The sequence below is a fragment of the Cuculus canorus genome, chromosome 1 (assembly GCF_017976375.1).
Source record: "Cuculus canorus isolate bCucCan1 chromosome 1, bCucCan1.pri, whole genome shotgun sequence".
Classification (NCBI taxonomy): domain Eukaryota; kingdom Metazoa; phylum Chordata; class Aves; order Cuculiformes; family Cuculidae; genus Cuculus; species Cuculus canorus.
Genome location: NC_071401.1, coordinates 186057041 through 186074848, shown reverse-complemented (window position 1 = coordinate 186074848; position 17808 = coordinate 186057041). Strand labels below are relative to the sequence as shown.

Genomic DNA, 17808 nt, shown 5'->3' with positions numbered 1-17808 from the left:
TGGATGTGTTAGGATGTTCTTTGGCTTCTTTTTCATCTTTTTTTCACGTGCATAAGCTCACATGCTAGATAGAACTGGTTGTCCAAATTTGCAGGGGAGCTGTCTAACGTGTCGTGGAAATGCAAAGTGGTAGGCCCACTACTCTGCAGCGAGCGTTTCTGTTCTCAGCCTTGTGCCATGGCCCTGCTCTTGTCCCACCCACCCCCGGCTCGCAGGGACCAGGGTGTGTGGGCAGGCACACAGGGCTCAGTCCCCTCATGTACGGTGCAAGTGGATTGATTCAGCAAGGAGATGTTTCTCTTCCTACTTTTCACTCTTGTCTCTCAACTCACTCATCTTCATCTAAAGCCTGGAAGATTTCTAAAGGGATGACTGGGCTTTATTTCTTAAAGTTTTTTGGTGCTTGAGATGCTGGATGCTGCTTTCAATCGGTGTCTGCAGGTACTGAGAGGGTAACTATGAAGGAGGAAGTCATAATAGGGATTGTACCATTCATTTCTATCTGTTTCTATATTCACTAAACCTACTTAGCATGTATTGATGGTAAAGCCACATCTGCTGTGTTAAAGCTGTTACCTCCTCACTAGACAAAACGTACTAAAACCAAGCAATCTTTGTGAATGATTGTTAACAGTCCAAATCATCTTATTGTAAATTAGATAGTGTCTTTGCCAATGAATCAAAAGGAACACAGTGGGTGTTTTCATTGGTTTTAATGAAAACATCTATATTTATTGAAGGCAAAGCAGTATTAAGATGGCAGAGCACTTCTTGCTCTCTAAAGGAGATGCTTTTAAAATGCAGTAATTTTTCCCACCGTATCCTTCTCATGCAGTTTCGTCTTAATGAATACACACATGTAATTATGAATTTTAATGTATCTCTGTCGGCTAGATATCCTTTATAGATACTTTTACTTCTATTTTTACAGATACTTCTTGCCCAAGTTGTGTGGTAACATGCTGTAGCTATGATGTCTTAATGATTCTGTTTATCTATACAGCTGGTATTGTGCTTCAGAAAATTAATAGCTTTTATTCATCTATTTTCTATGACAGAAAAATAAATCATAAAAGTACCAGGTTTGTAGTACAGTTCAAACTCTGGAACAATTTATGTAAGTAAGATTAGAACACATCTTTCATCGAAGAAACTGAATCAAAAGGTTTTCTTTTTTTTTCCTTTCTGATCTGCCCCTCCAAGCGGTAGAAACCCTTCCAGTTGTGATGCTGGTTTCTCCCTGTAGTGCTCAGTAACAGTAGGGTTCTCCTTTATGCAGACTGACCTTTCAGATTTCCTCTGAAGCAGCTATAGCTTCCAGATGTAGGAACTTCACAATTACTGATCAGTACTAATCTTGTAATTCTTACAAAACAAACACGTGTGACAATGCTAAAAGATACGGGATAGAGGTTAAATTAAAAAAAGAAACATGATCTTCAAAATTTAAATATCTGCATGATTCTTGAGTTTGAATAAGGTATCTCTGTCTTTGACAGATGTGAGGAAACTGAAAGCAGGTATTTAAAAACATAAGATTTTAATATCAAAGAACCCGATTGTCTTTTAAACAAGCAACACTTTACAGTATTCTGACAACGTAAATTTACACCCCTTTTAAAGTGCTTTTACTTTCTAAGGTTGCCTAAGTATAAATGATCTTAATGGACTGAAAATAACCAGACTTTAAAAATTTTTAGCATGTCTTTGAAGGAAAAAGTAATTACCTTAGACCTTCTGATCATTGACTATATGTTAACTGTCAGGTTTTTCTGTTGTTGGCTTTCCTCATTTTCTTTTCTTTATCAATACAATAGGTTAAGTTATTTTTCAGGAAACTATGATAGCTAAAAGCCTTTCTTCCAAAAAATATTCTGGTTTCTATAATGAATAAAAATCCAGGAAAAGGTAAATATTTCTGCAAAAGTTATGTTTTATTCATATTGCAACAGTGCTTTGCATACCAGGTCACATGTAGAAGTTCCCTACAAATGTGTGGGTTTAACAAATTTGAGCTCTCAACCATGAAATCTCTGTAGGAGGAAAGTTGTTAAAAACAAGCTTGCTTTTCCTGGCACTTATGATTTGAGATCAACTTCCTTTTATGATTAATAATGAATTCCCTCTTAGAAAATGTTTTCTGTATTGCATGTGTTGCAAAAAGGGCTAGATCGCGACATTGACCAATGGCTTTTGTCAGTGGCAGTAAATGGGAATAGTCCCAGTCCCAAAGTTTTTATTACAAGTTTTTCAGTTTCCTTCCCTGAAGAACCCATTCAGTTTAGTCTGGTTCATTTTTTGAGGGACTTTGTTCCCCTTTTTAAAAAATATCTATTTTGAAACCTATCAGTTGGAAAAAGAATGGTAATGTTTAAGAATTCTAAAATCTGATATTTTGCTTTTAAAAAGAAATCCTTTAAAATATGTAGTTTAAAGCATTCTCAGATGTCATTTCAAGCTTACACATTATTTTGGTCTATCAAAATCTGTATTTAAAGACTCTAAAGAGGCATTTAGCTGATGCAGTTAAAAAGCTTAATTGGATATCCATTTATGTGATATTCATCCTTATTAAAAACCCAAATCATATAAAAGATCTGTATGTTTCAAGCAAATACAGTAAATTTTTTAAGACAGAATTCACTTACGTTTGGTTTGGTTTGGTTTGGTTTGGTTTTTTTTCACCAGAGTATGAGATTTCTGTTGAAAGGCAAGAGAAATTTTACAATAACATATTTTTAACATTCTCATAGCAATAATAGGATGCGCAAGCTTTCAGATTTACAGATTGTATGCACTGAGGATATAAATGACTCAGGGGCATCCATTTTTTCTGTAAGGGTCTTAATTTATGACTAAGAAAATAAAAAATTAAAATTACACTGATGTGGTGAACTATCAGAGAGACAGCCATAATCATCATCAGCCTTAAGCACAGTGTTTGGTGAACTAGTAAAAATTAGGAACCCCACATCGACAATGAGCTTCCCTTCAGGGAGCCATATCACAAAAAGGTTTGAATCAGTATTTGATTCCTCTTATTTTCTAGGACTTTTATAAATTATGTATCTAATCCTGAAGGAAACTATCAACACTGACATTAGACAATTCTTTTTGGAAGTAACAGATTCAAAATGCATTAGTTCCCTTTCTTGTGACATGGTAAAAGAAAATGATACAAGAAGTTTCTGATGTTTCCTCTAGCTGAACCAAATAAGTTTCAAGCTTTGCTGTAGGCCACTATATTTCATTAAAAATTCCAGAGAGCCTCTTTTTTTCCCATGGTAGCTATTATATAATTGATAGATGTTTTCAAATTGCTGAATCTAAGCCCTGTGTTTAACAAAAGAACACACTACAGTGAAATACAAAACAGGGGCACTTAGTGCAGTATATGATTATATATATAAACAAAATATGACAGTAATCCTGCCTGCAAGGTGTTCTTCTGCCCATGTGTAATAGGGCAGTAGAGTTTAAACTTACACTCCATACATGTTATCTGCCTGAAAACTGTTGATGTTGGATTAAAAATAAAACTCAATGAAACAAGCAAAAGGTTCTCCTTTTCAAAATCATACTGCTTTATTCTATGCAGGGCTGAATGTAGAAAGATATAATGATACTTAGAAGACTGCTTAGGTTTTGTAAAGCTATTCTTGATCTTAGCACTGGACAGTATGTATGACTCAGGATTTATTCTTCTTTACTGTCAGAGTCTGAGGTTAATGAGACTTGTAGTTATTAAGAACAATGCTAGACTGAAGACATAACAGGCTACAGTGGATGCAAATTGTAGACAAGGCAACAAAATACATAAAATGTGGAATAAAATTGGAATTGTATGATTTTGAAAATTTACAGATTGAATTATTCATAAAAAAATACTTTGCGATGGAGAGGAAATAAGCTGAATGCAGGTGTTGAAAAAGCGTTAAATGATTTTGAGATGTGCCTGTAGTAGAACAGATGCTATTTCAGACATGACTGAAAATCAAACAAGAATTTGGATTGAAGAAACAATGACCTTAGAAGAATCCAAGAAGAATGACAACTTATATTCCTTCTAAGACTTTCTACTTTGTGGGTCCTAATAGTATTTTTTTTTTTAATTTTTGTCTTTCTCAATGAAACAGGTATCTTGACTGATTTTCTAGAGAAAAAAAAAAAGAGAGCTGCTAAGAAAATATCCTGAACTTGGATAATCATTTGTTCTTCATTAGAATGATACCAGATTACCAATGAAACAACCTCTGCTTGAGAGTCAGGATGAATAGGGATTTTTTCCTCACCTTGTCAGGGTGAGTGGAAGTCAGGTTTCTCAAATGAAGCTGGGGTTGAAGCGTGGCTGTGAATTTGTCACAGGACTCTTGAGTGGATGGTAGATATTTTATATTTTTTTTTGTGATCACCCTTTGTAAGAAGTATTTTGATTAGAAGGAACAGTTCTTTAGATAGCCATAGCCACCAGGACCACGGAGTATTATTTTTTCAATTAAAAAAACAAAAACCAAACAACCAGAAAGGAGGCCTGGCCATGTATGACAAATAAAATAAATCACTTATGGTTTAAAATATTATTTTCTCTTTCACAATAAAAACAAGTGTACAGTGATAAAGAAATGAAATATCAGGAGCTTCTATATCTATTCCTTGAGAGTTCTTCATTTATTCATAGGACTTCAGAGCATGGTTAGCCGCTCCCCTCATACCAGCTAATGTTGTGACTTTTAGCTTAGACAAAACAGCTGCTGGGCATAGCAGGTAGTTTGGAGTATGCAAGACTGGCAGCAAGTCTGCGCTGAATTGCTTTGTGAGGTACCCATGTGAAACATGGAGCATCAGCACGTTTATTCCCCATTCTTTTCCATCTTTCTTCTCTCCCTCACAGAAATTTATATATGTATTATAATTGGAGAGTTGAGCTGCCCTTTAAACCTAGAAGCAAAATGTTCATGCTTAAAAGCAAAAATAGATTAATTTACTTTAGTTATTGTTCATTTGTGTTACATAATGGAAGTCTACTACTAAATTAAAAATCATTACATAGAAAAAGAAAGAGTTTCAGTGGTTATGATGTGATGAAAGAGAATAACCAGCAGTTAGGAGGACATTAATATATGATTATTTTTTCTGTTTGCTTTGCTGCATTTTCTCTTCATCTTTTCATCTTGATCCAGGACTTTTCATTGTGATGAATCCCCAAATAATTTTTTTTAAAAAAAATATTTAAAGACAGGGAGAAAATTATTTTCCAAATTTCCAAAATGTTATAGCTGGTTTTAGTGGTGATATTATAATCATATATCTCAAGGCAAGGAATGAAGAATGCATAGCTGATCTCATTGTAACTTCAGCTCACAGTAAGCAGATTTAGTGTTGAGTGGGACAATAGGAAGTGCTAGGAATGACTGGATCAAATAGGGAAGATTGAAGTAATGTTTCCAGTAACTCCATGAATCAAAGAAAAAAACCCTTTATGAAAAGCAAAAGCATAAAGCTAGACAGTGTCTTTGGAATGGTTAACTGAGATTTGCATCTCCAGAGGCCATTGCAGTAATGAACTCCTAGACTTGTGATGTAATCCATCTGTTCTCTTTCCCTGTGCTATGACCTTGTTCACAGAACTGTGACTTCACTTCCAGAGGTAGAATAATTGGAGACAGTCCAGCTGCAAGGAATGATGATGATCAGCCACCTAAAAGTATGCCTGTAGTTAAAGGTTGAGCAAACAAGGATTGCTTAGTCTGGACAAGACTGAACTGAGGGGAGTTATGTTTGTCTCTCTCAATATGGAAAAGATTATTCAGGAAAATAACGAACTGTTAGTTGTAGTTAATTTGTCTATTAGGAGAAGTAGTGGCTTTGATTTACAGTAAGAGATTTAATGCAGACACGCTGGAAGATTCTAATAATGAGGATAACTAAGTACTGGGCTGCATTGCCTGGGAGGCAGGGCAATCACCAGCACTATGGGCTGGTTGAAGGAGATGAGCTGCACTGACTGATTTACTGTAGTTTATTCAGAGTGAGGCCAGAGATGTACTCCCAGATCTCCTTCAACCATCACTTCTTAAGTTTTCTGACTTTTGTTAGTTTGTTTCATTTGATTTACTAGTAATCCCCTCAAAGATACATTTTTTTGTATGCCTTGAGCAAATTTTGGGAGGGATACCAACAACTAGACTCCTACACTCTGTTTCCTGACTGAATGAAAGACTATATATATCTTTAGCAAGTTTTTAAACTTGGTTACTTATTTAGGATCTTCTTTTGCTTCAGGTCATGCATCCCATTAATAGGTAAGGATAGCTTTTCTGTGAATCCCTGGAGAGCTTTCCATTCACATATAGGATTAGGCTTTTTTTTACATGAGTGCTATCTAATACTTCCTAAACTGATTTACGTTCCTTTATGTCTATGTGGAAGACAGTTTATTATTGTGACAATAGTGATTTCTTTAACTGAGATGTTCTTTCCCTGCCATTTCTCAGAGAAACATTTTCCCTGTAACCAAAAGCAATACAACAGCACTAGCCATAACAATATTTAAAATGCATCATTAATTAACCAAGAAGTAGGAAAAGTATGATAATCATCATTTCTTATTTACTTTATTCTTATCAATTAAAAAAAAAAAAATCTTAAATAAGTATTCTTTAAAACCGCAAAATGCAATCTAAAGAATTTCCCTGTCATGAGAATACTTTGAAATTTTCTGTTTTCTGGCCTAATTATGATTTTTTTCTTAATTTGTGCTAAAAATTCTTAGTACTTGAAATCTACCATTACAGAAGAGAGCTAAACGGATCTCAAGAAACTATCTAGCACTTGCATAAAGTTAGTATCTTCTATACACGTTACTCCAAGCATGAACGCCTTACAACTTGTGAAGGCATTGTCTTCCATTTTGTAACTAGCCTTATCACTCCTTATCACTCTGAAGTGTCTTATAAATACCTGAATTTACTCCTCATTGCTATAGTTTTAGCCTGTTACTTATGATTCAATGTACATCAAGCACATGGTCATGTTTTCAAGGACTGTATTCTTACCCCTTAGGCTGTGTTATTTCTTCAGGCTATACAACCTGAATTTGTTCAATTTAGACACATAGATCAGATTTTCTGCACACACTTCTGATCTTTGCTGACCTTTACAAAGTGCTCTGCTTCAAGTCTCACTAGTGCAGAGTACAGGAGAAACATGTTTTCATGTATTCATGAATGCAGAGTAGAGGGGAAAGATTATTTTATCTACCTGCATTTAACAGGACAGCATTTGCCCCATTTGCAAGAGTATGACGTTGGTTCAACATACTGTAATCCACTAGAGCCCTGAGATCCCTTTTTTTGTTCTGAAGAGCAGCTATCTCTCTGTCCTTCCTGACCCCATAGTGTGCTGTTAGTTGTCCCTGTTAAACTGCGTGCTCCTTTTTTTTCAGACGCTCTGCAGTATCATTTGGAATAAGTGTCCTGATTTTCAGCATAGCTTCAACCTTTTCTAGTGTTATTGTCCAGATTTGATCCCCATATACTCCATTCTATCGTTGAAACTGTATTCAGTGATTATTACAAGTATTGAATAGTAGCAGACTATGACTAGACCTTTCCAGGCCCCACCCTGTACCATTCCTTCCATTCTGACAGTGAATCAATGACAAATTTAATCTTCCCACATCTGTCTGATAGAATTTGCACCAAGCCCTTGGTGCCTAGACCTGTTTCAATAGGTTGCTTATGACTGAGAGTGTAATTTGAGATGGTGTCAAAAATCTTTCTAATGTTAAGATGAATGATATCTAGCTGCTTGCCTCTCATCCACAATGCCTGTTACTCCCCACACTTAAGGAAACGTGACAGCTCATTGTTGACAGGTTCCTGTTTGCTGTTATTTGTCTTGTTTGTTTTCTCTGTATTTTTGAAATGTGCTTGTTTATTTCTTTCAGGATTTTTCTGGGAATTCAAGTTAAACTGAATGATTGATAGTTCTCTGTCTGTTTCTTTCCCTCCTCTTTTGTGAGCATAAGCGCAAGGTTTCCCATTTGCAATTTCTCCATACTTCCCCATAAAGTCTCAAGGGCTTTCTTTCTCCTCAGTCAGTTCTTTAAGTACTGTAGAATAAATCTCAATATGTTCAGTCTATATGAAAATCCCTTACTTCCTGAAGTACTCTCATTTTGAATGTATTCATCTTTCTTTCCTTAGTAACAAGGCTTTTTTTTTCCCCTTTTTTTTCTGACTAAATGTGCTGTGTGGTATTTTCTCTAGCTTACACTTCTTCCACATGCTTGTTTTGTGCCTGCCAGATTATTAAGTATCTCCATAGAATTTTCAGTTTAATTATTGACTCTTCATTCTAAGCAGCATCATAGACTTGGCAGAGAGAGCTCTTCCCCTGCTGCTGAAAATCTCGGTATAAAACATATTCTGTTTTCTACCAGTTCTGAACTAGTTCAGACTTTCAGACATTTTATATGTGATTTTGTTACCCATCTGGAACTATGTTTAAAGGGCCTGTGTTATTTTCTTTTGTTTATGTACTGCTGAAAATTCTAAATTACTATCGTGGAACGATCTGACTGTTTACTATGAGGAGCTGGCAAAGAAGATAGGAGCTGTTATGGTGGAAAACCACCTTAAACCGATGTCAAAACCTTTGTCTAAGTATTTATGATTTTGCAGCGCTTTAGTGTAGACTGTACTGCATGTAGTAACAGCATTTTTCCCTACAAACAGGTTAGATAAGTATGTCAGGAATGGTTTAGGTATAGTGCCTCTTTTCTTGAGGCAGGGAAATAAACTTGATTCCCACATTTCAACTGAGCTTGTCTGTTCCTCTGTCACAGTCAATTAAGGTACAAGGTTGCTGAGGTGAAGCCAAGGTTGCTCAAAATTTTAAGTGCTTCACTTTACTGAAACATTGTTTAGATACTGAGAAGCACAGGATCACAGGGTACTCCAGCTCTGTTTTCTTTCATTGTTTGAGAGGTCAGTGATGAAGTTATTGTCTTTGTGCTTTCAGTCTTTCTGCCACTAAAGCTTGGAAGGAAAGCTCAGGAAATAGATGCAAAATTGCCCTGCTCTCTTTTTGCAGTTCCTTTATTAAAAATATTTTTGCTACAATTTCCTCAAAAAATATCAGTTTGGAGATATGCTATGTCTTTTGACTATCATGATGATCGATGCTGCGTTATTGGTTTTAGGTTGTCCTTTTCTGTGTTCTGTTGATACTCTGCTCTCCTTTATCTTATGCTTTGACTGTGAATTCTTTAGAATCAAGATCATCATTTTTTCCTATGGGTTTCTATAGCCCTTGGTGCAATTGAGGTCTTGGTCTGTGAGCATTGTGGGAATAAAAAGAATATATTATTTGTGTGTTGGTATTATTTTGTAGGAAAGGTTATGCAGGTTGAAATTCAGAGGCATTCATTCTTCAGTGTTACATGCATAGCAATGTGCACTTGCAACTCAGAAAGCCGACTGTGTCCTGTCCTGCATCAAAAGAAGTGTTACCAGCAAGTTGAGGCAGGTGATTCTTCCCCTTCTGTCAGCTCTTGTGTGACCTCACCTGGCACAATGTGTTCAGTTCTGGTGTTCTCAGCACAGGAAGGACATGTATCTGTTAAAGCAAGTAGAGAGGAGGGCCAAGAAGATGATCAGAGGGCTGGAGCACCTCCCACGTGAGGACAGAGTGAGTTTGGCTTGTTTAGCCTAGAGAGGGCAAGCTCCTGAGGAGACCTTATAGCAGCCTTCCAAAACTTAAAAAGGGTATACAGAAAAGATAAGGAGGGGCTCTTTATCACTGAGTGTAGTGATAGGACAAGGGGTAATGGTTTTAAGATGAAAGAGAATAGATTTAGATTATATATTAGGGATAAATTTTTTGTGGTGAGGGTGGTGAGGCACTAAAGCAGATTGTCCAGAGGAGTCATAGGTGCTCCATCCCTGAAGTGTTCAAGACCAGGCTGGATGGGGCTTTGAGCAACCTGGTCTAGGGGAAGGTGTCCCTGCCCATGGCAGGGGGGCTGGAACTAGATGATCTTCAAGGTCCCTTCCAACCCAAACCATTCTATGATTCTATGATTCTGTATCATAAGTTATATCTATAAATGCTCATTAATCTCTCTAAGTGCATGTCAGGCACGTGCAATGGCAGTGAAGACCTCTAAGTAAGGATATATGGTAAAGGTAGTCTATGTGGAAATGGTCTACATAAAGAATAACTTTGGAAACCTAATTTGCAGTCTGATCTGCTGATAATAATTATATATTTTAGAAATATATAGAAAAATAAGTCTTCTGATGTAAACTTGGATAGGCTACTTCTGTGTCATAAAATTATTAAGGAAACAGTTATGCTGGTGGGTTTTCTTTTTGAATGTTTTTGTTGGTTTTTTTTTTTTTGTCTTATTAGTAAATACAGGCTATTTTCAGAAACAAGTGCTTAAAAATTCATGCTTCCAAGAAAAAAAAAAATTACTTATATTGAATAAAAGTGTCTAGTAGATTGCTGTAAAATTCTATTTGATAGTTGCACGGTGTTGTAACAGTAGCTATTAACTTCATAACCTGCTAGTCACTGCACTTTGTCCTATTGTACTCAAGGCATCTCAGAATAAGATATTTTTTTCCCAGGTATTCCATGCACAGTAATAAGTTTGTTGTTTGGCACACTGAAGAAGGGATTATATTGCAGCTTCTACGCTTCTACCAAGAGTCTGTTAGAGTCAGCACTCAGGTAGCCCTTTAGTACCAACAAACCACAGGCAGAGAAAACCAAAAGTAAAGGTAAAAAAAAGTAAACAGATCCCAAAATACTCAAAGACCAGCATTTTAATACTGGGGTTTGAAGTCTGTATAGCACTAATAAACAGTCTTTGTAGGTTATGATACAGCGATACGATTATGCTCTGCTTAAGATTTCCACAGTAAATTTCCACAGATTTTCTCTATGTAAATATTCAGTAGCCATGAATTATATGACTTAACTAGTGAGGTTCATAAAATTACAGTTTCAGCACACTAAATAATACACTTCCTTCGATGAAGTAAGGCTAGCATTTAACCTTATCTGTTTATGAGGATAAGAAATTTCATATTTGTTTACACTCATCATTTCTGTTTGTATGTATTACCTCAGAGTATCCTTCCCTTTAATTATTCTACCCTAGCTGAAAATTACTATTAATATTAATATGGCCAACACATTAAAAATACACTCTCTTAGCTTTAGAGATTCCAGAGATTGATGTTGAAGTTCTGGGAAGCTGGAGATCGCAAGAAAGATTTTGATACACTAAGGATGCACAGAATATTTATTTATTTTTGGTATTAATTCTTTGAGACCAAAGTTGTTTAACCATTCTGTAGCACTGCTTTCAAATAATATAAATATCACCTTCCTTCTTGTAGAATCCAGGACATTTTAAATTATACATGTAGATAATTATACATACATGCATGTAAATAGGTATGCACATTTAAATGACCATAAATTTAACTGCCTTTGGTTTTCCTTTAGGGAAGCTGTGAAATAGAGATGGGCAGTGGTGTGCCTAGGAGGAACTTTGGGTAGGTGGATTCACAGTTAGTAGAAATCAGCTTCCATCTGCATTGTAATAACAACACCTTCTTTTGTTCCTAAAGAAAAAGAGAAAGAATGATTTTCCTTGTAATATTTCACACTGGTCCTTTAAAGGTCATTGCATCTGATCAAGCTTCTCAGACTCCTCTTCAAACTGATATTTGACCAAATAACCAGTATGTGGTGAAAACAAATATACGATTCTATGTTCTTTGCAAACATCCAAGAATGTCTATGCCTGAAATTCCTGAAAATGACATCTCAGTTTTTAGGAAAACATCTGTGAGGGGTGAATGAGGTAAATAATTTATAGCAATTATGGCAAACTTCGTGATGATAGTGATTTTATACTGCAATTGACAATCTGGATTCATTCTGGGCTTTGTTTTGTTTTTCAATTTAATACTGTATTTCTTGTCATTGACTCATTTTCCTTCTGCACATGCAGAAGTAAGTCTGTAAGTATACCCAGCTTTTCTCTAGAGGGATAAAATCTATCTGGCAGACTGAATGCAATGATCATTGTATTTAGGCTGATGATTAATTCACATTAGTTGAACCAGTTTCGGTTTAATTTTGTTTTTTGATTGTTCATGTGACTTGATTGGACAGGGTACGTTAGAGACTTGAAATTTCAGTGTGAGAATAGGTGCATTAAATAATTTTAAAAGCTAAATATTAGACTAAATTGTCTTAATTCACTCATTTGCTGTGCTCCTCTGATGAACTTTTGTCAGAAGATAAATACTTCCAGGAACTCAAGACAAAAATAAGAACAACTCTTAGTGACAGCTGGAGGTGATAATTTTTTGGTAATTTTTATAACTAAGAATATGAGTATCTATAAAATGCCATATGAATTTATATATGAGAATCCTGATGCTTCTGAAAGTCTTGGCTAACTCAGTAAAAATAAGATATTTGCCTGCTCCCACAGTTCTGGTAGAATGCACTATTTGCATTCCTCTGTCTAATTCTTGTATAATGGCGTTCATTACAGTAATATTTTTAAACACTTTTTTCTCATTATTTTTAAAGAACGTCCTGCTCCAAGATATGATTTCAAAAATGAAAATTCCTGCAAATGATAATATAGCATAATCTGAAACATCAAAATATTATCCACCAACATCCTTGTTATAAACTCTCTGAAGGCTGCCCAAGGGCCTTTATATTGTTGTGGGTTGCTGAATTATGTGAGTAAGTGATAATTTTTTCCATGATCATTAAGAATGGAAAGCAGAGTGGTTTTGTACACATAAATGGTTCATAAATGATATGTGACCTATTAACAGCATTTTTGATCAGCCTCCTCTGGTTGCTGAGGGCATTGCTAAATGAATGAGTTGCTTGATTATTGGAAAAACATAGTTGCCAGCAATGTGAATGTGCCACTTGTACTGTGTCATGTTTTAGCCACGTTCTCACAGCATTAATTTTTACCTTTATTATTAGGTATTAGAGGAAATTGTATTTGTAATGTTCATGAAGAATAGAGGTGTTTACTCAATTTTGATATGAAATGGCATTTTGCCTGTATTTTAATGGTTTAGTGAACTGTGAATCTTAGTGCTGCAAATTAAAGCAAATTGCAGCTCCGTCAAGCAGATATCTCATATAGAGATGATTTTTATGTCTATTTAAATAGCAATGAACCCATTTTCTTTTTGGATCATGATGCATGTCATAGAAAATGAGTATGTGTCTTATAGACATGCTGTCATACATTTTATGATGTTTTCTCTCCAATGTTTATTGAAATAAGATAAAATAGAACCTCATCCTAGGGGAGTGTGAGGTACTTCACGATAGCACATCAATCTATCGGACACTTTCCAAATTCAGAGAAGCTACTCAAATAAAATTAATAATAATGTTTAAACTATTATTAATAATAGATAAAGAGTGAGGCTATTCCAGTTCATCTGACATAGATGATGAATTCAGATACATTTAACAATGATTTTTGCCTTGTCATGTGTCACACTGTAGTGAACAGCAGCTAAATGCCACATGAAAATGAAGGTGACAAAATAAGTCTTCTAGAAACTGTTTACCTAAGGCTACTTAATAATCTGGGACTTACCCAGCCTTAGCAACATCTGAGCAGAATAAAGAGTGCTGCAGACCCAGATATTTTTGATCAGCAAGGGCTGAAGAGATGCAGAAATTTATATTTTTTAGTGTCAAAAATCTCTGTCTTTTCTGTCTTTCTTTTGTCTGTCTTTGGCTTCTTTGTCAGTTTCTTTCATGAGAATTTTGTTTAAAAATGTGTACATAAAGGTAAGCTCCCCTGAAGTTAGTTTTCTAACATTTGAACTTCTGGATCACTTTGGGGCAGGTTTTCCAGCATATTTAGATTGTGAAAACTGCAGATGGAAGCATAGTGGGATTTTCAAAAGCACTTAAACAGATAAGGCACTTAGCTCCCATTTAAATTAATTAGCTGGATTGGACAAGTTGCCCTTGGCACTTTAGAAAGTTCCATTGCTAAGTGTTTATGTCTACATTAAAAAATATGCTTTTTAAAATATGCTGAGATCCAGCAACTCCCTTTAAAGTTTATGACTATTACATGTTTTCAGCAGTTCTGAAAATTATACGATGTCCCTGGCTCTATGTTCCCAAATAACCCTCCTTCACTTTCTTGGTTCTTATCAGTTTCTGCTATCATTTATTTTCTAAAGTTAATCTCAGAGAAGAAGTGGGATCAATAATACTACAACCTAAGGATAGAAAAATAATTACATGGATGAATCTTCTTCACAGGCTCAAGAAGCCATGTTCTTTGGTAAATACGTTCAGTGACTAAAAATACTGATAGAGCCTTAAGATTGCTGTGGTAATTGTGTCTTGTACGGGATTTCCTCATTACATTTGCATTATGCGAATTAATAGCTCAAACATACATTACAGGCAAAGGCTGCTGCAAGTTATGGATAGCTGGGAATGAACCAAGTGACCAGCAAAAACATGACTTTTCAGTCTTTAATTACTGCTTGTGCAGAAACTTTTAGCAAACCTGTTAGGGTATAATAAAAGCAAACAGTGCTCAAATCTGAGGTACAGTTTCCCTTGCCTTTTATTTGGCCTCTATTACAGCATTAGTTTGAGGGTGTAAACACATTAGCACACTTAGCACACTTGCTCATTGTGGAGAGGGTCTCAGGCTATGTGAATTGGATTGCATTTGGCTGAAATGAAAACAGAAGATGCTTTCAAGAAGGAACGTCTAATGTTCTTTAATCATTACTGGGTGTTCAGTTGAACTATGACAAAGTTAGTTTAATTTAACCTTCCTTCCCAGATACTGACCAATGTGAGCATCAAGTCCCCAGAGTTAACACCTTTGCTCCACAGATGGGCTTTTACTACGTCATGTTTCTTGTTAACGTAGCTTTAAATTGAGCTGTCAGGATATCTGTCAGAATCCCATTTTTGCACTTACTTCCACAATTAAAATTCTGCAATGCCAGGATTTCCCCAGATCTGCAAGTATCTTGAAGGGGTCTTGAAGTCCAAACACTGGCAAATGTTTCTTGGGAATACATCCTGTCTTTCTTGTTAGATAGAAAATGAAATTAAAAAACCTCAGGAGCAAGAATTCATAAAATTTTTGTTTAGAGTTTTTTCAGAAATTTAGGTCAACCTAAATGTAACTATGTGTTTGCCTAAAAGAGTAACGTAGACAAGACAGATTGTAAGATATAGCTCGAACACCTTGTGAAATGCACCTGCACCAGCCATTCATGCTGGTTATTGTCTACATTGATTTAGAATATTTTTATCCTTTAGAAGTCCATTATTATTTGAATCCTTCCATCACTAACATCTAATAGTGCTTATTAATAATATTAATTAATTAATAATAAAATAATTAATTAATAATAATTAATAATATTAATAGTGCTATTCCTAACTAATTTCTTTAAAAAATTAAAAGACTCAGATTTGCTAGCCAGTAACTTTTCCAGTATTTGTAACGCTGTATTGCCATGCTTTCATGTACTGTGTTTTATGTCTTGTACTGGATTTCCTTATTATATTTATAATATGCAAAATAATACCTCAAAAATACACAATACAGTAAATCTGGCTTTTTAGGATGCTTATAAGCCAGATGAGAAACACTGTAGCCTCATGTTGTAAAATGCTGATCCAGCATAAACTCACTTTGCTAGTTCAAATGTGTTAGAAAATGGGACACTAACTTCATACTGTCAGTTTTTCTGCCGGATTAGGTATTGCCTGTCCTCACCATTCTAAGTTTATGCTGGATCAGGTGTTGTGTATTCTCCTGGTGATTCGGTATTGTGTGCAAAAACCAGGCAAATATGCAGCACTGTTCATGTTTCGAGTCAACCCAAACTTATCCACAGATTTGCATTAATGACCATGGCCTCCTGTTGCCCCCATTATCTTAGTATCTGACTAAATCACAAGCTTTGATGTATTCATCCTCCTAACAACACTGTGAAGAGGAATATGTCTTTTTTATCACTCTGATTTCATCACATTATGATTTCTTTTTTGTCTAGCAGATGAAACAGTAGGGCTTATGCACGCTTTGAGAATTTCAGTGATTAAAACCAGGGCATTGTAACAGAGGTGAATATTTTCCTCGAGTGTCAAGTGCTCTGCTAGGTGTCTATCAAAGCTGCTTCATGCAACTGGGTTATTCTTATGGTTTTCTAGGATGCTAATTACTTAAATGATTTCCTTTTAGATAATCACCAGATGATGCATTTTGTGTAATTATCACAGTTCTTTATATAAAATATGGTTAAATTCTGTAGGTTCAGGACCTATCCAAACCCCACTGAAGTCCTTCAGCGACTCTGGGGATTCACAGAACTGGTTGTATGTGTGAGTTTCTTTTCTTCTTGTTACTGTGTGGTCTCTCCTTCAGCTCTTTGAGTGGCAAATAACAGCCAAGTCTTACACTGTGCAGAAGAGTGGACACAGACAAAAGGTCTGGCTTCTTGTTGCTGCTTTATTCAACCTGCTTGGTGCTGTAACCAGTACTCTGAGGACGACAAATGAGGCCGGCAATGTTACATTGTGATTTTCTCTCAAATCTGCTGAAAAATTGCTGGAAAAATAAACTGTTAAGGCCAAAATTATCGCTTTTGATAAGCTGTCCTCATTCTGTCCTCCTCCAGAAGGAACTGAAAACATTCCTGATGGGTGAATTTTTGTTATGCTGTTCACTTATAAATAAAGTCTCCAAACGAATTAAAAGTGCTACGTCCTTAATAAGCAAGAACAAGGCAAGTCGTTTGTCCTTGTGCGCTTACCATCTAACAAAGGAATGAAAGGTGGAGCATGGGAAAAACACAGCATGATACTGGTGCCTATGAGTAGTTCTTTGCTCCACGCACTGCTCTGGTTCACTCAATGTGACTTCTAGCAAAACACAGTTTTACTAAGGGTGGGCTAAGGAGCGCTGGGACCAAACGGAGTGATAATTTTAAAAGGAGATGCTCTAAATCCGTAAGTTTCCTATTCAGATTTTTTATAAAAGGCATACAGTAAGAAAAAATAAGAGAATTAGAAAATTGTATTTTGTTAATGCACTGCTGTGGAGAAATCTGGGATTTCCAAAACAGGACTGCATCGTGGGTGTTTCTGTTCTGTACTACAAAAAAATTCAGGAGGGCTGAAGTAGTAGCCATGACATCTTTTTCCATTAGTATTCAGAAAGCAGTATATACCCATTTTCATCTTCTAGAAATGTAAACAAAAATGTCTTGTGCATTTAAAGACTTAGAAAGTAGAAAATTATAAAAGACCCACATTTGTGGAAGAGGTGGCATCATGAATGGGTTTTTTTCTGATAGTCTTTGTTTTACTGGAGCTGATGCACGGAGATTTTAATCTATTTCTTTACTGTACCAGAAACTTCTCTGAAACTCACATAGTCTTATTTTGTAATGAAATGTTTGAGAACAACTGGTGTTTGTATTTGCATGTGATTAACTTTTAAAGCACTGCATATAGGGCTTTTTGCTTTTAAACTAGCCTGGAGTCAATAAATATCTTTACAGACGTCAATTTGGTCAGCAGTAAAGAGGTAAATAGAAACTAATGACACTCATCAAGCCTGTGGCATGAATGATTTATTGGACACAATCACTTAACACTTTTATAAACTCAACACAAGGGAAAGAAACAAGTTTCTTATTATGGTAAACTGTATTTGTTCTGTCAGCAAGTAGTGAT

General features: G+C 35.6%; 1 protein-coding gene across 7 annotated transcripts in view; it reads left to right on the top strand.

The window, feature by feature from the left end:
- Positions 1-17808, top strand: part of GRM8 (glutamate metabotropic receptor 8) — a 357622-nt gene that overhangs the window by 289228 nt on the left and 50586 nt on the right. The gene's annotated exons all lie outside the window — the stretch shown is intronic.